Source organism: Cervus canadensis, chromosome 11, assembly GCF_019320065.1.
Source record: "Cervus canadensis isolate Bull #8, Minnesota chromosome 11, ASM1932006v1, whole genome shotgun sequence".
Classification (NCBI taxonomy): Eukaryota; Metazoa; Chordata; class Mammalia; order Artiodactyla; family Cervidae; genus Cervus; species Cervus canadensis.
The window spans coordinates 55,613,711-55,641,441 of record NC_057396.1 but is presented as its reverse complement, the minus strand read 5'-3'; the positions used below and the strand labels follow the sequence as shown (position 1 = coordinate 55,641,441).

General features: G+C 38.3%; 1 protein-coding gene across 2 annotated transcripts in view; it reads left to right on the top strand.

Annotated features, from left to right (window-relative positions):
* KCNA4 (potassium voltage-gated channel subfamily A member 4) overlaps nucleotides 1-27,731 on the top strand; it is a 224,565-nt gene that overhangs the window by 171,625 nt on the left and 25,209 nt on the right. Inside the window, exon 1 of one of the 2 annotated variants that reach the window (XM_043481926.1) lies at nucleotides 4,701-4,737. The exons of the other annotated variant lie outside the window; for it this stretch is intronic. The gene's annotated coding sequence lies outside the window, so the exon portion shown is untranslated. Of the gene's footprint in view, nucleotides 1-4,700; nucleotides 4,738-27,731 lie in introns of those variants that run through there. 2 annotated transcript variants of the gene reach the window in all.

Sequence of the window (27,731 nt, the reverse complement as noted above, 5' to 3'; positions counted from 1 at the left end):
ATAATGCAATTTAAACATTTAAAAAAAACACAAAAAATACAAAAAAAGCAAAAAAAAGTAAAACCAAAAAGAAATTAAAACTGAATTTAAACATTAAAACAAAAAAATGAAAGTAAGAATAACGTGTAACCAACATGTAAACAATGATAACATATCTTGAATTTAAATGTTTTAGCATTTTACCAAATACTATTATACCTATGTAATTTGATTTTAATGAAAACCCTACTGTGATGGAGAGAATACACTGGCTTTGTAGAGGCGAGATGATTCCTCTCGCTTGAGGTTATGTGCCTTACACAGAATCACCTGAGAGAGGGATCTGGAATGCAGGACATCTAACTTCCTCTCTCCTCACAGCCAGCGATCAGTTTCAGTTCTACAGTGCTCAGCAACATCTTATCATGTGGGGATGAGGGTTAAAATTTAGGATTATGGCAGAAATTGAGTAAGGCCAAAATGACATTGAAAAATCCTCTATTGTTACCAGCAGAATCTGGCTTCTTTGATTTTTAAAAACCAAAAACTAACTTTAAAATATATTGTTTTTTCCTACATCCAATTCCAGTAAATTAAATGCATAAATGATGTGATTCTATTGAATTTCTGTAATAATATTTGGAACAAAAGCCATTATCATTTATTTTGCAGAGAATATATTGTCTATGTCTCTATAAACATCTCTAATTTCTCCTCTAGGGTTGTTATTCTCTGCTTAAACAGAACATCCATTGCTCTTAGGACTTCAGAAAAATTCTAAGGATTCTAAGATTCAGTGCTTGTGGTCATCAGGCAAGCCCACTATTTTAAAGTTTATTTTAAAGAATAAACTTAAGACAATAGAGATTGTCTTAAGTTTGTTGCTAAGCGATTTTAGACAGCACAGTTGTCTCTTCCCATAGGTATTTGGACTTTAGCTAACCTGTGTACTCTCTGGGAGCTTTCCCAGATCTTTGAACATATATAGTAAAAGCAGATCATTCACATATTGATTCATTATTACTATAGATTTAATTGTGGGAGATCTGATGTCTTATGAGTAAGGCAGCCAGGGACATCAGTTACAAATGAAAGAAGACACCCAAATCCTGCTTTGCTATCAAGTGATTATAAGAGACAGGAGTTCAAGGATTTTATTTTTTGATTCCTCTGTTTTTACTAATATTCTAATATTTTCCCCATTTTGAATCCTAAGCTATACCATGGTAACTGGAAACTTTCAGCTCTAAGAGACATTGTAACAGATGACTAAGGCCTTAAAATAAAACATATTTCTGAAAAACCCATGGCTATTTCTAAAGCAATCATCAATAAAATTGAAGAAATGCACAACCAGAAGAAAAAATAAAATTGATTACAAACTTTAATTTTTGAGCTTAATTTTTTAAATGTTTCAAATTGAATGATGTGACAGGTTAGGATAGGTTTGCAAAAGGCCTTGGATAAAAAATACCTAGATTCTACCACTTACTGGCAGAAGGATTTTGGGAATTTACTTACACTTTCTAAACTTTTGCTTCTGTCTCTTCCTCTTCTTTCTTTCCATCCCCTTTTAAAGAAATGGGATGAATGACCTAGCAATAAATACGATTGTTTTTGTCTTTGGTTATCCCCTTGCCCCTTTTTTAAGGTAGTAACTATGCTTTGTAATTTCTTATCTTTGGAATACTTGTAATGTATTGTGTGGAAAGAAGATGATGGGGACGTGCTCTTTGTGTTCTGTTAAACTTTATTTTTTATCATCTTAAGTGCATGAGGGATGATACCAGTGTCCTGGAAGGCAGAGAGTTGGGAGCAGGTGTGTGAGTCAGAAGTTAGCTGAGCAGGGAGGGGAGCTACTGAGAAACTGGGAGGACAGAGAACTTTATGCCTCCAGAGAAGAGAAGGCATCCATTCTCAGGGATTTCATTCCCTTTGAGAAGATGGCAAGATTGCAGAGGGAAATGACTGCCATCTCCTAGGCCTCCCAACCTTGCATAAGTGTCACATGCTTCAGGTCTCACAGGAAAGCGACAGAGCCACCTATCCTGAAGTGACCATGTGGTCTGGGATAATTGTGGGTGTCTGGGAGGGCACTGGTGTGGATGGGTGACTGAAGATCACTGAGCCTTCCCAAAATCTTAGTGAATCCTAGTGATTTGCACAACTTTGAATTAATGGATGGGGAATATTCCAGCAATAACTGGTTAGATTAGCCTTCAACCCAGTGAACGGGGGACCAAAGTCCACATTAGGTTGACTGAAAACAAATGTAAATGTGATATTTCTTGCACTCCTGACATGAGCTGAGAATCTAACACATAGCTCGATACTCATTCACTTTTCTTCCTCCTTCCCTTCCCTTTCCTTCCTCCCTGCCTTCATTCATTCCATCATTGTATCCTCCTTCAGTCAATTTGAATCATAATTATTGCTGACTTTCTGGACTGATTAGCTCAGTGGCTTGAGTGCTGGTATTAATGGAGTAGTGGTCGTAGTTTTATTCATTCATTGTCCAGAAAACTTTGAACAGGAGGAAAAAAAAAAGAGACTACCAACAACCTAACCCTAGCCAACCCTGTTATTCTCCATCAGGCACAAACTCCTCTAATAGGAGTTAATTGGTCAAAGGGAATTTTAGAAGATAATTTGGTGCATAACCATAACTAAAAGTTCAGTTCATAACTAAAAGAAGTATGTCCCTATGAACATGAGTTAGCCCTACTAGTAACACATGTCCCTGTAGAGAGCAGATCTTAACATTGTACTGGAGGCAAAACATGGATTTTAAGTTTCAGACATGACTTCTTAATGTAAGTAGAAACAGTACTTCTCCCTTAATAGTCATAATGTTAACTAAAATAGAATTAACTGTTGTGGATCACGGGAGCCAAAATTTTTATCCCCGAAAACGTTGGTACCTCATCATCACTCCTTTCTGCTGACAGAATCCTCTTTCTCTTGGAAAATCCATTTTCACATATTTTGGTGCTGAAGGCTGACCACAGAGTTGATCACGAGACTCAACTAATCAATACAGTGTATCTGTTCACTATAGTGACTGGTTTCAGGGTGACCTTAAGACCCAAGTGGCGGTAGTGGTAAAGAACCCACCTGTCAGTGCAGGAGACATAGAGCTGGGGATTTGATCCCTGGGTCAGGAAGATCTCCTAGAGGAGGGCATGGCAGTCCACTCCAGTATTCTTGCCTGGAGACTCCCATGAACAAAGGAGCCTGGAGAGCTACAGTCCATGGGGTCACAAAGAGTCAATACAACTGAGCGACTTTCATTTTCACTTTCAAGACCCAGGACGTTGATTGGAACATTCAAGAAAGAACTTTTCAGTGACATCTTTCATCTAAAGGTCATGTAAACCTTGAATTGACAGTTGTCATTTTGCCACCAAATGAGGAAAATTTATCTAAAAATGAAGACATTTTAGTCTTTGGATCCAACTTAGCTTAAGCTTTATAATCTCCTGGACTTCTTAGTTATATTCATTAATATAAATATTCTCTTCCCCCTTTTCCCCTTAAATTCTTTGGAGATGGACTTCTGTCATGTGTTTTCAAAAGTGCCTGATTAATACAGAAATCACAAGTCAGAGAACAACTGTAGTCTATAAGGGAAAACACAGGCTTCCTTGAAAGCAGTTAAAACTATTTATAGCAAAAGGGGTGGTCATGGTAACAGCATATTTTTAATAATATAAATGTTAACTCTATCTCTCAGTAGCATGTGTAATATTTTTGCTTATAAAAACTTCCAGTTAGGGATCATTCTGTAAGAATAGAATGGAGTTTGCTCCTTTGCAAGTTTTGTAATTCCTAAAACAGGAATTATTTCTATGAAGAATGCTACTGTGAACCCATAATGGCTTTTATGGAAGTTAATAACTATGAATCAATTTACAGTTTTAACCAGAAAATTTTTTGCCTATGAAAGAGGATACATTAAGTAATAGCACAGGAAGCCTAGATAATACAAAGTTATATTTTCTGCCTTAAAAATGTTGCCAGTGCTCTGGATTCTTTCACTTGAAAGAGATGATGCTTGGTTCATTTACTGGCCTTATTGGGTGAGTGATTGCATGAAATCATCATTTGCAGATAGATCACCAAAACTTATTTCTTGCTGCTGGGTAACAGAAGAGGTGACATATTCGATTTGAAGGCAGAATTTTGACAGGACCTTCTTCTTGAAAGAGCTAGGAAACTAACAGATTTACCCTGTCCTCTTTTTGGTTTAGGCTTCCCAGGTGACTCAGACAGTGAAGAATCTGCTTGCAATTCAGGATACACAGGTTCCCTGAGTTGGGAAGATCCCCTTGAAAAGGAAATGGCAACAGGCTTCAGTATTCTTGCCTGGAGAATTCTGTGGGCAGAGGAGCCTGGTGGGCTACAGTCCATGGGGGTCACAGAGGGGTTGGACACAACTGATCATGTAACTCTTTTTCTTTTAAACAAGGAAGATATTCCACTTGCCTAGTGGAAAATGAAAATTATTTTTTAAACTGTTTTTTTTTTTTTGCTTTTTGCTTTTCTATTTGCTTTTCCATTTCAGACAAAATCTAGGTCAAGCTAGCTTAAGCAGAAAAGGAGAACTCATCAGAAGATTTATGGACATCATCAGAAGAATGGACAACCAAACTGCAAGAAAGTCAGGGAATCTGTTGGACCCCAGAGAGAGCACAGAGAAGGCAATGGCACCCCACGCCAGTACTCTTGCCTGGAGAATCCCATAGACGGAGGAGCCTGGTAGGCTGCAGTCCATGGGGTCACTAAGAGTTGGACACGACTGAATGACTTCACTTTCACTTTTCACTTTCTTGCATTGGAAAAGGCAATGGCAACCCACTCCAGTACTCTTGCCTGGAGATCATGGAGCCTGGTGGGCTGCCATCTATGGGGGTCGCACAGAGTTGGACACGACTGAAGTGACTTAGCAGCAGTAGCCAGAAAGAGCTGAGCCAAAGATTACAATTTGAATTTTATCAAATGCTTCTACAAGAATTTATTTTTATATTTTATTCTTGTATACTTTATACAAGAATTTATTATACTTGTGTCTTTTTTCTTGTCATCTATATGACTTCTATTAATATATTATTGGTTAGAGTAGGATAACTTCTGTATGAAATAGAATCAAAGAATATAATAGTTCAAATGAAAGTTTTTTTTGTGGATAGAACTAGAGGGATGGATAAATTAAGGCAGTCCTCTTCCACATACTCATTGAGAGACTCAGATTGACAAATACTTTACCATCATCAAAATATAGCTTCCTAGGTTCTAGAATTGTTCCTAGTCCAACTACCCAACTGGGAAGGAATGAGAGCATGGAGCAGTGATTTATAAGAGGTACCTGGAACTGGCACAAAGCACTTTTGTTCATATTCCATTGGTTAACATTCCATCATGTCAGTTCAGTTCAGGTCACTTCAGTCACTCAGATGTGTCTGACTCCCTGCAACCCCATGGACTGCAGCACGCCAGGCTTCCCTGTGCATCACCAACTCCCAGAGCTTGCTCAAACTCATGTCCAACGAGTCAGTAATGCCATCCAACCATCTCATCCTCTGTCATCCCCTTCTCCTCCTGCCTTCAATCTTTCCCAGCATCAGGGTCTTTTCAAATGAGTCAGTTCTTCACATCACGTGGCCAAAGTATTGGAGTTTCAGCTTCAGCATCAGTCCTTCCAATGAATATTCAGGACTGATTTCCTTTAGGATGGACTGATTGGATCTCCTTGCAGTCCAAGGGACTCTCAAGAGTCTTCTCCAACACCACAGTTCAAAAGCATCAATTCTTTGGCACTCAGCTTTCTTTATAGTCCATCTCTCACATCCATGCATGACTACTGGAAAAACCATAGCCTTGACTAGACGGACATTTGTTGGCAAAGTAATGTCTCTGCTTTTTAATATGCTGTCTAGGTTGGTCATAGCTTTTCTTCCAAGGAGCAAGTATCTTTAAATTTCATGGCTGCAGTCACCATCTGCAGTGATTTTGGAGCCCCAAAAAATAAAGTCTGTCACTGTTTCCATTGTTTCCCCATCTATTTGCCATGAAGTGAATGGACCGGATGCCATGATCTTAGTTTTCTGAATGTTGAGTTTTAAGCCAACTTTTTCACTCTCCATCATATGGCAACACCTAATTGCAAGGATGGTTGGGAAATATAGTCCCAGTTTAGGCAGCTAATTTATATCAATAAATATAAACCATGATTGAATGAGAAATTTTAGTGGATAGCTGGTCATCTCTGTCATAGTGTCTTAATATAGGGTTATCTTTGACTTTTTGGAATTAACCACACTGGTAATAAAGTGTTATTCTTTTAAGAATATATATACATATATATGAAAATTGACATTTCTTTTAATAAGTGAGCAGCATTATAGTTTTGTTTTTCTGTGCTAAATAGGTTATTTTCATTAGTGTGCTTTTGATTTTATATTAAGTATTTTGGGGAACACAGGGAAAGTGTGAGATTATTTAAGTTTTATAAAGATTCATTCATAAAATATCTTGCCTAAGTGCTTAAGAGAAATTTTTCCAGTTTTGAGATATAATTGACATAAAGCATGTCAATTGTAAGGTGTACAACATAATGATTTGATAAATGTAAATTTACAAAATAAATTTGTAAAATGGTTATAGCAATATGCTGAGTTAACATCTGCTGCTGCTGCTAAGTCGCTTCAGTCGTGTCCAACTCTGTGCGACCCCATAGACAGCAGCCCACCAGGCTCCCCCGTCCCTGGGATTCTCCAGGCAAGAACACTGGAGTGGGTTGCCATTGCCTTCTCCAATGCAGGAAAGTGAAAAGTGAAAGTGAAATCCCTCAGTCGTGTCCGACTCTTAGCGGCCCCATGGAATGCAGCCCACCAGGCTCCTTCATCAATGGGATTCTCCAGGCAAGAGTACTGGAGTGGGTTGCCATTGCCTTCTCCGAGTTAACATCTATAACCTCACATACTTACAATTTTTTTCCTTGTGATGAGAACTTTTAAGATGTCCACTGTAAGCAACTTTCAAAAATACAATAGAGCATTGTTAGCTATACTTACCATGTTGTACACCCCTAGAACTTATCTTGCACTGAAAATTTGTACCTTTTGACTACCTTCACTCATTTCCCTCACCCTTTCTTACCTACCTCTGGCAACCACAAATCTGTTTTGTGTTTTATGCATTGCTTTTTTAGATTTCACATATAAGTGAGCTCAGACAATATTTGTTTCTCTCTGTCTGACTTATTTCATTTAGCATACTGCCCTTATGGTCTACAAATGTTGCAAATGCCAGGATTTTCTTCTTTTTCATAGGTGAATAATATTCATATAAAAGTATAAATGCTATATATTATATAATATATAGGTATCAGATTTTCTTTATCCATTTATCCATTGATAGACATGGGTTGTTTGCATATCTTAGCTACTGTAAATAATGATGCAGTTAACATGGGGGTGCAAATATCTCTTTGAGATAGTGACATCTTTTCCTTTGGATATATACCTAGAAGTGGAAGTGCTGGGTCATGTGGTAGTTCTGTTTTTATTTGTTGAGGATGTTCCATACTATTTTTCATAGTGGTCACACCAAATTACATTCCCACTGGCACTGTACAAGGATTCCCTTTCCTCCACATCCTCACTAACAATTTATTTCTCGTGTTTTGATGAGAGCTATTCTAACAAGTGTGAGATGATATCTTATTGTGGTTTTGATTTGCATTTCCCTGATGATTAGTGATGCTGAGCATCTTTTCATGTGTCTGTCAGTCACCTACATGTGTTCTTCAGAAAAATGTCTATTCATTTCCTATGCCAGTTAAGATCAGGGTTTTCATTTTTATTACTATTGTTATTGAGTTTTGCAAGTTTATATATTTTGGATATTAACTATTTGGCTGATATATGATTTGCAAATATTTTATCCCATTCTGTATGTTGCCTCTTCATTTTGTTGAGGGTTTCCATTGCTGTGCAGAAGCTTTTAGTTGGATGTAGTTCTACTTGTTTATTTTTGCTTTTATGCCTTTTTTTATGCCTTAGTTTTTGGTGTCAAACTCTGCCCCACCCCCAAGATCATTTCAAGCGTAAGCTTTTAAAAACAAAGTTCTTTATTTCTTCCTATTTTTCTCCCTCTGCAGATATGTTTATTCATTTCCTTTTATCTTGCTAAAAAAACATTCGTGTCATTCACAGAATTGTGAAGATAGTCTTTTTTACTATATGCAATTATTTTAATTTATTTGGTATTCGATTTTTTTCATTTATTATTTCTTATTCTGTGTGTCATTTGTCTCTACGTTTTCAAATTAGTCTAGTTATTTATCTATTTCATTTTTCCTGGCTCCGCTGGCCTTCTGTACCTCCCTAACCCTATCCCCAGCTTCCCACTTCTGCCAAAGAAGCTGCTCTTGGAATTGTTTATACATTTTCTTTTTTTCTAACTTATCCTAAATTATTTCTACTTTTTTTTTCCTCAGCAAAGTGTTGTTCAGTTGCTCAGTTGTGTCTGACTCTTTGAAACCCCATGGACTGCAGCACACCAGACTTTCCTGTCCACCATCTCCCGAAGTTTGCTCAAACTCATGTCCATTGAGTCAGTGATGCCATCCAGCCATCTCATCCTCTGTCGTCCCCTTCTCCTCCTGCCTTCAATCTTTCCCAGCATCAGGGTCTTTTCAAATGAGTCAGTTCTTTGCCTCAGGTGGCCAAAGTATTGGAGTTTCAGCTTCAGCATCAGTCCTTCCGATGAATATTCAGGGTTGATTTCCTTTAGGATTGGGCTTCCCTGATATCTCAGTTGGTAAAGAATCCACCTGCAATGCAGGAGACCCTGATTCAATTCCTGGGTTGGGAAGATTCCCTGGAGAAGGGATAGGATACCTACTCCAGTATTCTTGGGCTTCCCTTGTGGCTCAGCTGGTAAAGAATCCACCTGCAATGCAGGAGACCTCGGTTTGATCCCTGGGTTGGGAGGATCCCCTGGAGAAGGGAAAGGCTACCCATTCCAGTATTCTGGTCCAGAGAATTCCATGGACTTTATAGTCCATGGGGTTGCAAAGAGTGGGAGACAACTGAGCAACTTTCACTTTCCTTTAGGACTGACTGGTTTGATTTCCTTGCAGTCTAAGGGACTGTAAAGTGTCCTCCGTAATACCATAGTCCAAAGCATTAATTCTTTGGCACTCAGCCATTTTTATTGTCCAACTCTCACATCCATACATGATTTCTGGAAAAACCATAGCTTTGATTATTTGGACCTTTGTCAGCAAAGTAATATCTCTTCTTTTTAACATCCTGTCTAGGTTTGTCATAGCTTTCCTTCCAAGGAGCAAGAGTCTTTTAATTTCATGGTTGCAGTCACTGTCCATGGTGGTTTTGGAGAAATCTGTCATGGTTTCCCCATCTATCTGCCATAAAGTGATGGGACCAGATGCCATGATCTTCATTTTTGAATGTTGAGTTTTAATACAGTTTTTTCACTCTCCTCTTTCACTTTCATCAAGAGGCTCTTTAGTTCCTCTTCACTTTCTGCCATTAGGATGGTGTCATCTGCATATCTGAGGTTACTGATATTTCTCCTGGCAATTTTGATTTCAGCTTGTGCTTCATCCAGCCCAGTATTTCACATGATGTACTGTGCATATAAGTTAAATCAGCAGAGTGACAATATACAGCCATGATGTACTCACTTCCTAATTTTGAACCAGTTTGTTGTTCTATGTCCGGTTCTAACTGTTGCTTCTTGACCTGCGTACAGGTTCATTAATGGTAATGAGACTCCATTTGATGTCAGTTTCCCCTGTTGTCACTTCCCCAATGTACCTGCCTCCAGAAAGTTTGCTTTGCCTAACTAACCTTCCTCTCAGTCTTCCATATTATCATTTCTCACTCCTCCACTGCCTTCTTGGCTTCCCAGGTGGCTCAGTGGTAAAGAATCCACCTGTAATGCAGAAGGCACAAGAGATGTGGGTTAGATCCCTGGGTCAGGAAGATCCCCTGGAATAGGAAATGGCAACCCGCTCCAGTATTCTTGCCTGGAAAAGCTAATGGACAGAGAAGCCTGGCAGTCTCCAGTCCATGAGGTGGCAGAGCTGGACGTGACTGAGCACAGTATATCCATTGCCTCCTTACTGGAACATCTTTCAAGAGCCCAAGTGGGAGTATGGTGGTGTCAGATGTCCTAGTGAGGCTGAGAAGCAGGTGAAGGACAAGTGTTGTATTCTTGTACTTGTGTAGCCCTCTTCTGATACGGGTTGAAACTAGTGCCTTATTTCTAAGAAATACGGCAGAAGTGATGGGCTTTCACTCCCTTTGACTTTCATCTTACTAGTACTCTCATTCCTGCTCTCTCTCACTGGCTCTGATGAAGCCAGCTGCATGAGCCTTCTATGGAGAGACCCTTGTGGCAAACAATCCAGGGAGGCAGGCAGCCAATAGGTCCTGAAGAGCTGAGGCCTTCAGTCCAAACTTCTGTGAGAAAATGGATCCTGTCAACAACTGTTGGAGTGGGCTTGGAAACGGATGCATCCCCAATTGGGCCTTAGGTTGACTGCAGTCTTGTCAAAGCATCTAACTAAGCTGCAGTACATTCTAGGCCCTGGAAAACTATGAGGTAATAAATGTGAATTGTTATAAGTCACTAAAAAATTGCTTAAGGTGTTCCCCTGTACAAGGGTACCCCTGCTAGTAATCTACTACTATTCAAAGTTGACGATTAAAGGAAATTTCCTTTTTAGATTTCAGGCTTTGGACTGTGGTCGAGATTTATGTATACTTTTGTTTGGATCATCCTGCATTTGGAGAAGAAAAAATGCTATTACATAATTTATACACACGGAATAAATCCAGTACTGGCTAAGGTTATTCATTTGTAACTACATGAAAACCCCAATTAGTTGCTTGCTCCCATGAATTCTGAGCCTAAAATCCCTTGAACAAATCTCCGACTCTTTCTAGTTGTTTCTACAAGTAGCTTATTCATTTATTGATTGATTGTGTATTACATGGAAGAACTTGGGCCAGAGATTATAAAGATTAAGAGAAAGTTTAAGTAGGTACACAGATAAATAAGGACAGCCCTATTTTGAGGGTTGTTAAATGCTGTTGGGAGTAGGACAAACAATCATGATAGATAGAATGTGGATTACTGATAGAAATGTGGATTCATCTAGGACTCAAGTTAGGGAAGACTTCCTGAAGGTGGCAGCATGTGAGTGGAATTCTGAGTCTCAACTAGGATTTTAAAATATATTTACTCATTTGGCTATGCCAGGTCTTAGCTGCAGTACATGGCCGGCCCTTTAGCTGTGGCAAGCAGGCTCTTTTAGTTGTGGGATCTTTCATTTGTGACATGTGGGGTCTAGTTCCTTGACCAGGGGTTGAACCCAGGCTCTCTGCATTGGGAAGGCAGACTCCCAGCCACTGGACCACGAGGGAAATCCCTTAACAAAGATTTAATGGCTGGCGATAAAGATCGGAAAACAGGAAAGACCAGTGAATTTCCAGGTGGAGAGAGGAGCACGTGCCAAATAGAAGTTATTCTAGGGGGACGGTGAGAGTCTAAGTTAGCAAAATAAAGTTAGAGCCAAAGCTGAAAATGTAAGAAATGATAACTTTTAGGGGAAGCTAAACCATTTGAACCTCACTGGCCACAGTTCAAAAACAGAAATACTTGAAGAGGCTAGGCAAGTCTTGGGGATAACTAAGCCGGCCAAATGTAAGCACAAAAGCCCCCACTGGAAGGAGGGCTGTGAAAAACCAACCTTTGCTCATGGCTTAAATTTTGTATCCAGTTCTAGTTGATTATGACCATGCTTGAAAGTGAGCTCAGGCAGAGTTGCCAGTTCTTGTGGTTTTTCAAGAAAAAAATAATCTAGATGTATGTAAAATTGACTAATTTTTCATTACTGGCTTAAATTTTTTAAAAAATGTGATGGCCAAATAAAACACTTTTGTTTTGTTTATAGTCCAAGGATTATCAATAGTGGAAGAGAATGCTGTGTAAATCAACTGTTACCTTAGGAAGATTAGGGAGATTCACTGTTTGTTACAGACTGGAGAGGTTAAAGGTGTCAAAAATTGAACCAGGACAGTTAAACAGGAAAGAAAGATTTTGTTCAAGTCTAACAGCATTGGGAAGCGAGACTATTATAGCAGAGGGAGAGATTGAACTCAATTCCACTGTAACAAAAGGCAAGAGAATATTTAAGTGCTAGAGGGTGCGAACAGAAAAATACTGAAGGAAGTTAGTAGGGACATTGATCGTGGTGTTTAAGCTGCCTGTATTTGGTAATTAGTTCTTGTCAAAATTAGGCTCCCACCCTTCCATGTAGAGGTATTCTATCTTTGATAATTATATTTCAAAGAGATGGCTCTTAGGTCCTCAAGAAATCTATTCCTTTATTATAGAAGATTTGCATCTTAAAGAGTCTGAGAAAGACCTTATAATTGCAAGTTTTCTAAAGTAAGCTGCTCCAAAAAAAGGGATGTCAAGGGCCCATAATCAAGAAGAAAGTTGTCAAAAGTTTATTCAAGCTGAGGGAAATGTTAAAGCCCTCTTGGTCAAAAGATAAGTGCAGGGTGATGAGTTAAAAGCTATGGTAATAGTCTGTGTATTAGGTTCTAAAATCTAAAGTGAAGGACTAATGCCTGAGTTGGGAAAATTTGTGAAAAACTTTGAAATGGGCCAAAAAGATTACTAAGCACTTTCAGTAGTAAAGTATGTGTTTTTTAATACACACTCTACCTGGCTACCTGGTTCTGTGGGGTTTGTGCCTTTCATTGTCTATGAGAAATTTTTCAATGTTTTATAATAGGAATTGTAGTTAACTGGCAGCAATTCAAATGAATCTTTTTCATAGACCTGCAAATGAGATCTGTCAGTGACAATCCATTTTCCTGCTCCCTCCACTCATATAGTAAGCCTGTTTTATATCTACATATAAATTATTTACACCTTTTTATAAATTGATTTCAGTATTTCTTATTGCTTATATATGTGAGGTCCTTTGAATAATTGGAACATTTTACTGGTTCCCTATTAACGAATGAGTTGATATAATATTTGACACATGTTCATTTTAATGTGATGGTTTTGATTTTATCTTTAAAAATTGTTTTTTAATACCTGTAATAGAAAAGAAATTCATGACCCAATGATGAGTGTGGGGCTTAAGGAGAAGGGAAAAGATGAAGATGCTGTTGAATTGTGAACCAAGGTGCCTGGATGGCTAATTTATCATAACCAGATATAGGGGAAGCAGGATGAAGACAAGTTCTTGTGTTATAGGGGGAAGAAAGGCTTTCTTTTCTTTTATTCCTTTCATTTTTCCTTCCTTATTCCCGTCTTTCCTTTCTTTCTTTTTTTAAAACAAATACTGAGTTTGAGAGGAAGTTATAATATCCTGGCCAATGTCTTGCCCGTTGGAAAGGTGTGATTGGAGCTCTTGAGACAGGTCAAGGCGAGAGGCATCAATCTGGGAATTGTTTGCGTAGAAGTGGCTGCGGAGTGATAATCTCCCTGAGGAAGGAAGTAAAGAGAGGAGATGAAGGCAGAGTCTTGAAGATCTCCCAGATTTAGGGACAAGATGAAAAGTTGAGACAGCAGAGCAAGATAGATCAAAAACGATAAAATGTTCACTATTTTGAGAGGGCGGGCGCTAGTGACCTTTTTAACCCTTCATTTATTTTTTTCCCCTGAGAATTTTGTTTTAAACCTCATAGCCTTATTTCTATCATATAACCTGCATTCACACAACCTGGCCTCCATGTCTTCAATATTCATCTCTCTCCCTTGATAGCTCGGGGTCTGTCTGTCACTTGGAACCCAAGAACCAAGGTGTACAACTCAGCACAAGTGGATTCATGTCTCTGAGGATCAGTTTTCTCACATGACAAAAGGGGACAATTATGCTTTCTCCATACAGTAATTGTGAGAAATAAGTGTGATAACACAAGACATTGTCTAGCACAGCACTTGGCAAACAGTAAATGTTCTTTGGCTCTGAGGCTGAATTGCCAAATAAGCTACCCCATGATGGCATGATTCATCTGTAACTTGTGCCTACAGCTGAAAGATTTATAATTATACTGCATTTATTGGGGGAGAGCTATTTATCACAATGAAAAATTGTTTTTTGTATTCCAAGAGAATTAGCTTTCCTCTAAATTTCATTTTCTTATTTCTTTTTTCCTTTTCTTTTCTTGACTTTAGTGTATCCTGGGAAACATTTTTTTTCCTTGCCTGTGTGTCATTTCATGATAGACTGTCATGAGCTTATACACAGAGACTACAAAAATATCAGGAAAATATGGAATTGTAAAACTAGAGTTCAATCAAATACAGAACTTTAGTTTAATATGAACCTTTATATTTTTTTTCTCCATGGGCATTCCATATTGTAGGGAGCATGGAGGTGGCTTGCTCTAAGCATTCAGGAGTAATTAGGTAATTTGATCTCTGCTAGCATCTACTTTTTGTGTTACATTTTATTCATAAGCTTTTCTTAAACACATATTTATAATTGAAAGGCTTGGGGGCCCATTATATGCTTTTTTTGGATTGTTGCATTCACATGAAACTTTCTCTAGGAATCAATCTGAAAATAATGCTTTTTTATTTTTAACTTCATCATACCCAACCCTGCTTTATGGAAGGGAAAAAGAAGAAAGTCTTCAGGTTCCTGTTGAATTTCTATCCCTCTCCTATAGTTTCAAAAAGATCAGACAGATTCCACATATTGGCAGCCACATAAAGCAAAAACCAAATCAGATGCATATGTGAAGCTGTGATAAAAGAAAGCTTTACAGAAAGGAAATAAAAGGCAAGCAGGCATACCTGGGTGTCAGCTGAAGAAAGTCCTACTGTCATAATTAAAGGCTCAGGGAAAATAGTATCAATCATTGCCTGTGGACCCACTGTTGAGGACTCATTTGTTTGGTTCTTCTGTAAATGGGAGACCCAAGTGCCTATTTAGAAAATCTGTTGATATGGTGAAATATGAAACACTTTAATAACTGTTGTGATTTGTCAGATCCTTAGTCTGTGCAAGAACTATGTTAAACGACCTGGCATCCATTTATCTAATCCTAGTGGTAGTACTATGAAGGGGGGAACCAGCATTAGCTTCATTTTATAGGTGAGAAAACTGAGGCCAGAAAGGTTAGATAAACCACCCCAAGTTTATACCTGGTAAATTCCAGAGCCAGAATGTGAACTTAGGCTCTTTGGAGTCAAAGACTATCCCCAATTATTCTGCTAAAAAGTTCATGCTACATTTTAAAGTATCCAATTAATCTACTTAAGAATGAGTCTATCTAGGATATAATGTTGAAGGAAGCCAGTGCAACCATCAAAAATAGTTTATGTTCTCAATTATTAAATCATGTGTTTAAAAAAATTACTTTAGGTATTTATTTCATTGTCCCATGTGTGCTCAGTTGCATGGTCATGTCCGACTCTTTGTGATCCCATGGACTGTAGCCTGCCACGTTCCTTTGTATGTGAAATTTTTCCAGGCAAGCATACTGGAGTGGGTTGCCATTTCCCACTCCAGGGGATCTTCCTAACCCAGGTTTTTGACGTGTATCTCTTGTGCCTCCTGCATTGGCAGGTGGATTCTTTTACCACTACACCTGCATTGCTGGCTTGAAATGCAACATTCAAAAAACTGAGATCATGACATCCGGTCCCATCATTTCCTGGCAAATAGAAGGGAAACAATGGAAGCAGTGACAGATTTTATTTTCCTGGGATCCAAAATTACTGCAGTTGGTGACTGCAGCCATGAAATTAAAAGACACTTGCTTCTTGGAAGAAATGCTATGGCAAACCTAGACAGTTGTATTAAAAAGCAAAGACATCACTTTGCCAACAAAAGTCCATATAGTCAAAGCTATGGTTTTACAGAAATCATGTGTGAATGGTATGAATGTGAGAATTGGACCAAAAAGAAGATTGAGCACTGAAGAATTGATGCTTTCAAACTGTAGTGTTGGAGAAGATTCTTGAGAGTCCGTTGGACTGACAGGAGATCAAACCAGTCAGCTCTAAAGGAAATCCATACTGAATATTCATTGGAAGGACTGATGCTGAAGCTGAAGCTCCAGTAGTTTGGCTACCTGATGCAAAAAGTTAACTCACTGAAAAAGAAGCTGATGTTGGGAAAGACTGATGGCAAGAAGAGGACACAACAGAGGACGAGATGGTTTGATGGTATCACTGACTCAATGGACATGAATTTGAGCAAACTCCAAGAGATATTGAAGGACAAGATAGCCTGGTGTGCTGCAGTCTATGGGGCTGCAAAGAATTGGACATGACTTAGCAACTAAACAACAACTCCTCTTCCTCACCCAGATTTCAGAACTATGTCTCTCGCAACTCCTGCATTCTCAGGCAGATTCTTTTACCACTACACCACCTGGGAAGCCCATTTCATTATATGTTTAAGGTAATAATCTAATTCCATGTTCCTCACCTAGTGGGCCTGGTAGGTCTAACAGTGTATATTGATTGCTTATGGATCAAGAAGAGTAAGAAGTACTAACTAGATCTTTTTGTTCCCCTGCCCCCTTCCTTCTTTTTTTTTTTTTTTGAACAAGTGGTTATTGAGCAGTTATTAAACTCTTGGACTGGAGCAATGAGAAACTTCCTACATTTACAATGCTTTCATTCCAGAAAATTTAAGAAATAATAAGTAAATATGAGTATTTCTGATAATGATCAATGGCATGGAAAACATAAAATAGAAGGCAATGATGATAACTGGGTAGTAGGTTCCTTTAGGTAGAATCGTCCTGAGGTATTCAGCTAGTGACCTGAGGGATAAGAAACCAACCACCCAAAGAACTGAAATTAAGCCTCCCAGGAATTAAAAAACAAACAAAAAACAGCAAGGACAGAAGCCCTGTGGATGGAAAGACTTTGGTATATTTAAAGAACCAACAAACCAATGTGATTGGCCCATGATAACAGTGACAGGAGTTGAGGCCAGAGTTAAGGGGGTTGGAATAGTCACTTAGGACCTTGCGGGTTCTTGTAAGGAGATTGGACGTTGTTCTCAATAGAGAAATCATTTAAATGGGGGTGGTGCTACGATCTAAGTTTTAAAAGCTAACTCTGTTGTGAAGAGAAAGAACTTAGGGGTCAGGCGGAGAAGCAGAGGGACACTTCAGGAGGCATTTAGAGTGAGGTAGAATAAGGATGATGGCAGCCAATCAACCAAGGGTGCTGTTTCTTAGAGGGAAAGGGGTAAATGATGGTAGGTGAGCAACTACAAGGTCTACTGTAGATGAGATAATAAAGGATGAGATTAAGAGAAGAATCAGATTTAAGAAGTAAGGAAGTATAGAAGCTGGTTTATCCTATGTAATTTGTGGAGATTGTGATTTATCATAACAAAAAGGAGGTTTCTTTGTGGATATATACATCTACCTACATCCATATTTTGTTTTCCTTCAAGTTCTTCACAGTTCACAGCTGAGGCCAATGACTTGTCTTCCTTCTCCTGCCCTCTCCCTCAGCGCTTTTGTAGCCTCAACAGCACCTCAGGGTCTAGGGCCACTTAGGAGGATCTAGTGAGATCTAGATCTGAGACTCAGTGTTAAAGCACATTTTGAAAAAGTGAGGCTCATACTTCCTTTAGAGACTGGAAAAGATTGATGTTTAAAAATGAACTATCATCCAGGCAATGGAATATTATTCAGTGCTAAAACAAAAGAAGCTATCAAGCCATGAAAATATTTAGTGGAAACTTAAATGCATATTACTAAGTGAAAGAAGCTAATCTGCAAAGGCTCCATACTTTTTGGTTCCAACTTTATGACACTCTGAGCTTTCACATTGGCTCCACAGTAAAGAATCCACCTACAATACGGGAGCCACAGGAGATGTGGGTTTGATCCCTGGGTTGAGAAGATTCCCTGGAGGAGGGCGTGGCAACCATCTCCAATATTCTTGCCTGGGGAATCCCATGGACAGAGAAGCCTGGCAGCCTACAGTCCATAGGGTTGGAAAGAGTCGGACACCACTGAAGCGACTTAGTATGCATGCACATATGACACTTTGGAAAATGTAAAGCAATAGAGATAATAGAAAGAATAGTGCTAGGGATAGAAGGAGGGAGAGAGATAAATAGGCAGAGCGCAGAAGATTCTTATGGTAGCAAAAATCCTCTATGCCGTATTACAATAATGGATATATATCATGATAAATTTGTCCAAATCCATAAAATGTACAGCAATGAGAGTTAACCCTAAGGTAAATTGTGGACTTTCAGTGATTATGAACTATCAGTGTAGACTCACTTGTGGTAAAAAAAAAAAAAAAAAGTACTATTCTGATGAGTAATGTTGCTAATGAAGGAGTCTATGCATGCGCAGGGACTTGGGTCATATAAGAAATCTCCCTCTCAACTTTGTTGTAAACCTAAAACTACTCTTTCAAAAGTCTTAAAAAATGAACTACAATGACTTTACATATTTTTTAATTAATTAATTTTTTACTGAAGGATACTTGCTTTACAGAATTTTGCTGTTTTCTGTCAAACATCAACATGAAACAGCCATATGTACACATATATCCCCTCCCTTTTGAAACCCCCTCCCATCTCCCTTCCCATCCCACCCCTCTAGGTTGATACAGAGCACCTGTTGGAATTTCCTCAGCCATGGAGCAAAGTTCCGTTGGCTATCTATTTTACATATGGTAATGTAAGTTTCCATGTTACTCTTTCCATACATCTCACCCTCTCTTCCACTCTCCGCACATCCATAAGTCTATTCTCTATGTCTGTTTCTCCTTTGTTGCTCTGTAAATAAATTCTTTGGTATCATTTTTCTAGATTCTGAATATATGTGTTAGAATACAGTATTTATCTTTCTCTTTCTGAGTCACTTCACTCTATATAATAGATTCTAGATCCATCCACCTCATCAGTACTAACCCAAATGTGTTCCTTTTTATGGCTGAATAATATCCCATTGTGTATATATGCCACTACTTATTTATCCATTCATCTGTCAATGGACATCTAGGTTGCTTTCATGTTCCAGCTATTATAAATGGTGCTACAATGAAAAATGAGATACATGTGTCTCTTTGAATTTTGGTTTCCTCAGGGTATATGTCTAGGAGTGGGATTGCTGGGTCATATGGTGGTTTTATTCCTAGTTTTTTAAGGAATCTCCATACTGTTTTCCATAGTGTCTGTATCAATTTACATTTCCACCAACAGTGTGAGAGCGTTCCCTTTTCTCCACACCCTCTCCAGCATTTATTGTTTACAGACATTTTGATGAGGGCCATTCTGACCGATGTGAGGTGATATCTCATTGTACTTTTGATTTGCATTACTCTAGTAATGAGCAATGTTGAGCATCTTTTCGTGTGTTTGTTAGCCATCTGTATGTGCTCTTTGGAGAAATGCCTGTTTAGGTGTTTTTCTCACTTTTTGATTGGGTTGTTTGTTTTTCTGGTATTTAGTTGTATGAGCTGCTTGTATATTTTGGAAATTAATCCTTTGTCAGTTGTTTCATCTGCTATTATTTTCTTTCATTCTGAGGATTGTCTTTTCACCATGCTCATAGTCTCCTTTGCTGTGCAAAAGCTTTTAAGTTTAATCAGGTCCCACTTGTTTACTTTTGCTTTTATTTCCATTACTCAAGGAGGTGGGTCATAGAGGATCTTGCTTTGATTTATGTCATTGAGTGTTCTGCCTATGTTTCCTCTAAGAGTTTTATAATTTCAGGTGTTACATTTAGATCTTTAATCCATTTTGTGTTTATCTTTGTATATTGTGTTAGGAAGTATTTTAATTTCATTCTTTTACATCTAGCTGTTCAGTTTTCCCAGCACCATTTATGGAAGAGGCTGTCTTTGCCCCATTGTAAATTCTTTCCTTCTTTGTCAAAAATAAGGTACCCATAGGTGCATGGGTTTATTTCTGGGCTGTCTATCTTGTTCCATCAGTTTATATTTCTTTTGTGCCAGCACCATACTGTCTTGATAACTGCAGCTTTGTAGTACAATCTGAAGTCAGGGAGGTTGATTCCTCCAGCTCCATTCTTCTTTCTCAAGACTGTTTTGGCTATTGAGGGTCTTCAGTGTTTCCATATGAATTGTGAAATTTCTTGGTCTAGTTCTGTGAAAAATGCTGTTGGTAATTTGATAGGGATCGCATTGAATCTGTAGATTGTATTTGGTAGTATAGTCATTTTCACAATATTGATTCTTCCTACCCAGGAACATGGAATATATCTCCATTCGTTTATATCATCTTTGATTTCTTTCATTAGTGTCTTATAATTTTCTGTGTACAGTTCTTCTGTCTCCATAGGTAAGTTTATTCCTGGATATTTAATTCTTTTTGTTGCAGTGGTGAATAGGATTGATTCCTTAATTTCTCTTTCTGATTTTTCATTGTTAGTATATAGAAATGCAACTGATTTCTGTGTATTGATTTTGTATCCTGCAACTTTGCTAAATTCACTGATTAGCTCGAATAATTTTCTGATACTATCTTTAGGGTTTACTATGCACAGTATCAGGTCATCTGCAAACAGTGAGAGTTTTACTTCTTCTTTTCAAATCTGGATTCCTTTTATTTATTTTTCTTCTCTGATTGCTGTAGCAACAACTTCCAGAACTGTGTTAAATAACAGTGGTAAAAGTGGACCTGCTTGTCCTGCTCCTGACCTTAGGGAGAATGCTTTCAGTTTTTCACCATTGAGAATAATGTTTGCTGTATGCTTATCATATATGGCCTTTACTATGTTGAGGTAGCTTCCTTCTATGCCCATGTTTTGAAAGTTTTAATCATACATAGGTGCTGAACGTTGTCAGAGGCTTTTTCTGCTTCTATTGAGATTATCATATGATTTTTATCTTTCAATTTGTTAATACGGTGTATGACATTGATTGATTTCCATATATTGAAGAATCCTTGCATCCCTGGAATAAACCCAACTTGATCATGGTGTATGAGCTTTTTGATGTGTTGCTGAATTCTGTTTGCTAAAATTTTGTTGAAGATTTTTGCATCTATGTTCATCAGTGATATTGGCCTGTAGTTTTATTTTTATGTGTTGTCTTCAGTTTTGGTATCCGCGAGATGGTGGCCTCGTAGAATAAGTTTGGAAGTGTTCCTTCCTTTGAAATTTTTTGAAAGAGTTTTTGAAGGATAGGCATTTGCTCTTCTCTGAATGTTAGACAGAATTCTCCTGTGAAGCCATCTGGTCCTGGGCTTTTGTTTTTTGGGAGATTTTTTTTTTTTTTTTAATCACATCTTCAATTTCAGTGCTTGTAATTAGGTTGTTCATAATTTCTATTTCTTCCTGGTTCAGTCTTGGAAGATTGAACTTTTCTAAGAATCTGTCCATTTCTTCCAGGTTATCCAATTTACTGCCATATAGTTGTTCATAATAGTCTCTTATAGTCCTTGGCATTTTCTACATTTTTTGTTGTAACCTCTCCTTTTTCATTTATAATTTTGTTGATTTGATTCTTCTTTCTTTTTTTCTTGATGAGTCTGGCTAAGGGTTTGTCCATTTTGTTTATCTTCTCAAAGAACCAGCTTTTAGTTTTATTAATCTTTACTATTTTTTCTTTCATTTCTTTTTCATTTTTTTCTGCTCAGATCTTTATGATTTCTTTCCTTCTACTAATTTTGGAGTTTTTTTCTTCTTTTTTTTAGGTGTAAAGTTAGGCTGTCTATTTGATGTTTTCCTTGTTTCTTGAGGTAGGATTGTGTTGCTATAAACTTCTCTCTTAGAACTGCCTTTTCCGCATCCCATAGGTTTTGAGTTGTTGTATTTTCATTGTCATTTGTATCTAGAAATTTTTTTCTTTCCCTTTAGATTTCTTCAGTAACCTGTTGGTTATTTAGAAACATCTTGTTTAGTCTCCATGTGCTTGGCATTTCTTATAGTTTTTTTCCTTGTAACTGATATCTAGTCTCATAGCATGGTGGTCGGAGGAGACGGTGGATACAATTTCAATTTTCTTAAATTTCCTGAGGTTTTATTTGTGACCTAGGATGTGGTCCATCCTGGAGAATGTTCCATGTGCACTTGAGAAGGTATATTCTTCTGCATTTGGATGGAAACTCCTGAAAGTATCAATGAGGTCTATCTCATCCAATGTGTCATTTAAGACTTGTTTTTCCTTATTAATTTTCTGTTTTGATGATCTGTCCACTGGTGTGAGTGGGGTGTTAAAGTATCCTGCTATTATTGGGTTACTGTCAATTTCTCCTTTTATGTCTGTTAGTATTTGTCTTATGTATTGAGGTGCTCCTATGTTGGGTGCATAGATATTTACAATTGTTATGTCTTCCTCTTGGATTGATCCTTTTATCATTATGTGGTATCCTTCCTTACCTCTTGTAATCTTTATTTTAAGGTCTATTTTTTCTGATATGATGATTGTTATATCATCATAACAATCTTTTGTTATGCTTTCTTTTGCTTCCCATTTGTATAGAACATATTTTTCCATCCTCTCACTTTCAGTCTATACGTGTCTTGAGGTCTGTAGTGGGTTTCTTATAGACAGCATCTATATCGGTCTTGTTTTTGTATCCATGCAACCAGTCTCTTTTAGTTGGAGCATTTAATCCATTTACATTTAAAGTAATTATTGATATATATGCTTCTATTGCCATTTTCTAATTGTTTAGAGTTGATTTTGTATATCTTTTTTCTTCTATTGTATTTCTTGACTATATAAGTCCATTTAACATTTGTTGTAAAGCTGGTTTGATGGTACTGAATTCTCTTCACTTTTGCTTGTCTGAAAAGCTGTTTATTTCTCCATCAATTTTGAATGAGATCCTTACTGGGTACAGTAATCTTGGTTGTAGACTTTTCCCTTTCAGTACTTTAAATATATTCTGCTATTTCCTTCTGGCCTGCAGAGTTTCTGCTGAAAAACATATGGGGTTTCCCTTGTATGTTACTTGTTGCTTCTTCCTTACTGCTTTTAATATTCTTTTTTTGTGTGTTTAGTCTTTTTTAGTTTGATTAGTATGTGTCTTGGCATGTTTCTCCTTGGGTTTATCCTGTATGGGACTCTTTGTGCCTCTTGGATTTGACTGACTATTTCCTTTTCCTTGTTGGGGAAATTTTCAACTATAGTCACTTCAAAAATTTTCTCATACCCTTTCTTTTTCTCTTCTTCTTCTGGGACCCCTATAATTTGAATGTTGTTGCATTTGATATGGTCCCAGAGGTCTGTGAGACTGTCTTCAGCTCTTTTCATTCTTTTAACTTTATTCTGCTCCTCAGAAGTTATTTCCACCTGTTTATCTTCCAGCTCACTGATTCATTTTTCTGCTTCAGATATTCTGCTATTGATTCCTTCTAGAGTATTTTTAATTTCAGTAATTGTGCTGTTTGTCTCTGTATGTTTATTCTTTAATTCTTTTAGGTCTTTGTTAATTGACTCTTGCATTTCCTCTGTTTTGTTTTCAAGATTTTTGATCATCTTTACTATCATTATTCTGAATTATTTTTCAGGTAATTTTCCTATTACCTCTTCATTTATTTGGACTTCTGTGTTTGTAACTTATTCCTTCATTTGTGCAGATTTCTCTGCCTTTTCATTTTTTTTTTAAAGTTATTGTGTTTGAGGTCTCCTTTTCCTAGGCTTCAAGGAAAGTTGAATCTTTCCTTGAAGAAGGTTGAATTCTTTCTTGCTTTTAGTTTTTGCCCTACTAAGGTTGGCCCAGTAGCTCATGTGAGCTTCGTATAGGGTGAGATTTGTGCTGAGTTTTTGTTTGTTTGTCTGTTTTTCCTCTGATTGGCAAGGCTGAGTGAGGCGGTACTCCTGTCTGCTGATGATTGGGTTTGTATTTTTGTCTTGTTTGCTGTTGAGGTGAGGTATCCTGCGCAGCCTGCTACTGGTGGTTGGGTGATGCCAGGTCTTGTATTGAAGTGGTTTCCTTTGTGTGAGTTCTCACTATTTGCTACCCACTAGGGTTAGTTCTCTGGTAGTCTAGGGTCTTGGAGTCAGTGCTCCCACTCCAAAGGCTCAGAGTTTGATCTCTGGTCAGGAACAAAGATTCCACAAGTGGTTTGTTATGGCATTAAGGGAGAGTAAAGCAAATATCCAAAATCAAGAAATCAAAGATGAACCCCAGACAAATGGCAGTTACAAAATCAGGCAAATAGTAATTAAAATAATGGAATATACACCCATGAGCAAAGTGAAAACAGTCCAAAAAAATAATGTACAGTAGATTGATCTGGCAAACAGAGGTAATCAAAAATGTTATTTACCAGTTAAGAACAAAACTAACTTTAGCACAAACTGGAAAACAAAACTAAAGCAAGGTGCCAAGTGGGAATAAAGCAATGAAAACAAAACTAACAAATATGTTGAAAGGAAAGAAAAGAAAGAAAGAGTAGATATGCAAAGTTAAGTAGAGGTAGATGAAGATTTATATAGATTAAAGACATTAAAAATTAACTGCAAGGGGAAAAGAACAGTAGGAAAGGCAATTGAAGAAATAACTGTAGAAAAAATATAATAGGTTTAAAAAATTAAAAATTAAAATTATAAAAAAGAGAAAAAATGGACAAAGAAAGAAAAATGTGGGAAAAAAAGGAAAACTCCACAGAATTGCAAAAGCCCAATGTAGAGGCAGAGGTCTATAACAACAATAGAAAGTGTGACTGACTATACACATGTGCATATACACCCGTAAGCAAAATCAAAACAGTCCAACAAAAAATAAGTACAATAGATTGACCCGGTAAACAAACGAAACCAAAAATTATATCTACCAGAACAAAACTAATTAAAGCACAAATTGGAAAGCAAAACTAAAGCAAGATGCCAATTGGGGAATAAAGGAATGAAAATAAAACTAACAAATATGTTGAGAGGAAAGGAGGAAAAGAAAAGAAAGAAAGAATAGATATGCAAAGTTAAATAGAGGTAGATAAAGAAGATTTATGTACATTAAAGATCAACTGCAAGGGGAAAAGAATAGTAGGAAAAGCAAACAAAGGAATAAATGTAGAAAAAATAATAGGTTTAAAAAATTAAAAATTAAAATTAAAAAAATAGAAAAGAAAAAAAAGAGGAAAACTCCACAGAACTGCAAAAGCCCAATGTAGAGGCAGAGGTTTATGATAACAATAAAAAAATGTGAAAAAAAAACAAACAAACTCAAAAGCTTAACTGGATTTCATAGTGCTAATTAAATCGACAACTACAACAGAGGGGGAAAAAATGAAAAAAAAAAAAGAAAGAAAAAATCCAAAGGAATCTACAGAACAAGTCAAAAAGTAAGAATAATAAATGTTTTTCTTGAGTCACTGCCATCAGAGTCCTTTTCTGCGCTGGGAGTCACAGTCCACCTCACCTCCCGAGGATGCCCTCCAACACTGTACTGATCTCTGAACCTGCTGTGGGGGCAGCTCAGATTCTAAGCTGGCCCTACTCCTGTGTGTTCTTGCCTGCAGTGTCCACAGCTATCAGAGTTAGTGCATTTTCTTTTGTGGGAGCTCTCAGTGGCCTTTTTATATCCCATAGACAGAGTCTGCCTAGTTAATCGTGTGGATTTAATCTGCAGCTTGAACAGCTGGTGGGAAGGTTTTGGGTCTTCTTCCTTAGCCACACTGCGCCTGGGTTTCAATTGTGGTTTTATTTCCACCTCTACACCTCGTCCACTGAGGTTTAGCTCCTGAGGCTGCCCTGGAGGGCTTGGGTTTGCCCTTGTGAGGGCCAGGTGTGTAAGTGGTGCACCTGCTTTGGGTCGCAGGGGTTCTGGCAGCACCAGGTACTCAGGGTAGTTGGCAGCTAGGGCAGCAGTAGGCTCTAGGAGGGTATGGCAACCAGCATTGGCCAATACGCTCCAGTATTCTTGCCTGGAGAGCCCCCACTCCCTGACAGATAAGCCTGGGAGGCCACAGTCCACAGGGTTGCAAAGAGCCAGAGAGGACCGACATGACCCTGCGCGCATAAACACAAAACTTTTTTTTTTTTCGCCTGTGGCAGCTCAGCCCCATTGAGAGTTGAGCGTGAAGGTGGTGCAGCTGCTTGGCTTGCGGGGACCCTGGCAGCGCCAAGTGTTCAGGGACACAGACTGCCTCCACCATAGGAGTTATGGCCCTTTCAGAGTCTTTTTTCAAGCCTCTTGTAGCTGACAATCAGAAGGCCTCTTTGGTCAGTCTTTCTCCATAGCTCCGCCCATTCAGGCACTTAGAGGGCTCCCTTGCCTGGGGTTTTTCTCTGTTGTTCCGCAAGTCAGGTACAAAGAGGGGGCCCCCTTGACTGGGGTCCTACTCTGCAAATCAGTGCCTCAGGCACTTAAAGGGGCACCCTGGGTGGGGTCCTACTCTGCAATTCAGTGCCTCAGGCATTAGATGGGCCAGCCTCTTTATAATTCAGCTGCCAATGCTGGTGTGTGGAGAGAGAGCGAGGCTATGGTGATGGCTCCACCCCGTATGCGTGACTCAGCCTTGCTTCCATGGCTGCCTGGCTTTCTGCCAGAGGCATTTCCCACCACGATCTCCTCCCTCACATCCCCTCAATCTGTCCCTCCGCAGTCAACAGCAGCCCTCACACTGGGATTGCTCCACAATCCCTAAACTCCAGCTCCCAGCCACTACCCCTTCTAGGACACCCGCGTTCCTGCCCAGCGTATGTATGGCTGCAGCAAGGACTGTCTAATTCTCATTCCATTTAGGTTGCCATAGATCAGCTGTTTCACTCTCAGCCTTGAATGTTCCTCCTCTGACTCAGACAGTTGCTCCACTGTGGGGATCGGACCCCTGCTTCAGTTCCCCCACCTGCTGAGGGCAGGTCCAGTCCTACTAACACTTCTGTTTTCCCCCCTAGTTCCTTACGCGTGCTGAGTTTTGCGTGGTTCTGTATATTCTTTTCCTCTGGTCAGGTCCTCCTGTCCATGCTCAGCTGGTGTTCTGCATGCGCTTCTGTGTCTGAAGGTGTATTCCTGATTTATCCATGGAGAGAGATGCACTCCACGTCCACCTCCTCCTCCATCATCTTGTACCTACTGACTTTATATATTTTAATGATACAAATACTTAGTATTTTTAGTATTTTAGGTTTGATACTAACCAAAATACTAAAACATACTCATTCTACTGAAGAATGGATATTAGGAAGAATTTTATATTGTCTGAGGAATTACATGTGGAAGATGATTTGAAGAACATTTTTAACCATGTGCCTACAACATGCATGGTGTAACATTCAATATTTAGGAAGGCACAAAAGTGAAATGAGATGTTTTTTCTTCTAATCAATGTTAACCTCACTAGCACAATGTCTTAAAGTTGACTATAAGCATTATTTTTGCAAGTTAAGTTCCACTTGACAGGTCAATCAAACTTTTTTCTACACCTTCTATGTATGCTGCTTACACTGAAGCTAATATTGCTTCCAGATTTCAGTATTATTGTGCCTACAGGAGCATGGCTGAGTTTATTTCATAATCCCTTCCAAATTCAGTTAATTAAATGGAAAAATGTTAGTAAAATCAAACATTTGTCACTACAGTAAAAAGTTTATTCAAACTGCATTTTTCTCTTTTTTGGACTGGTGGTTTTGGCATTGTAAATCTGCTTTCCAAATTCACCCACAAACATGTTTCTGTGGAAACAGAGCTACAAATAGAAGCAGTGGTTATTGATTTTCTTTGGGGGCTACCACCTGGTTTCTGCAAAACCCTGGATAGCATATGCCAACTTCCATGCGTA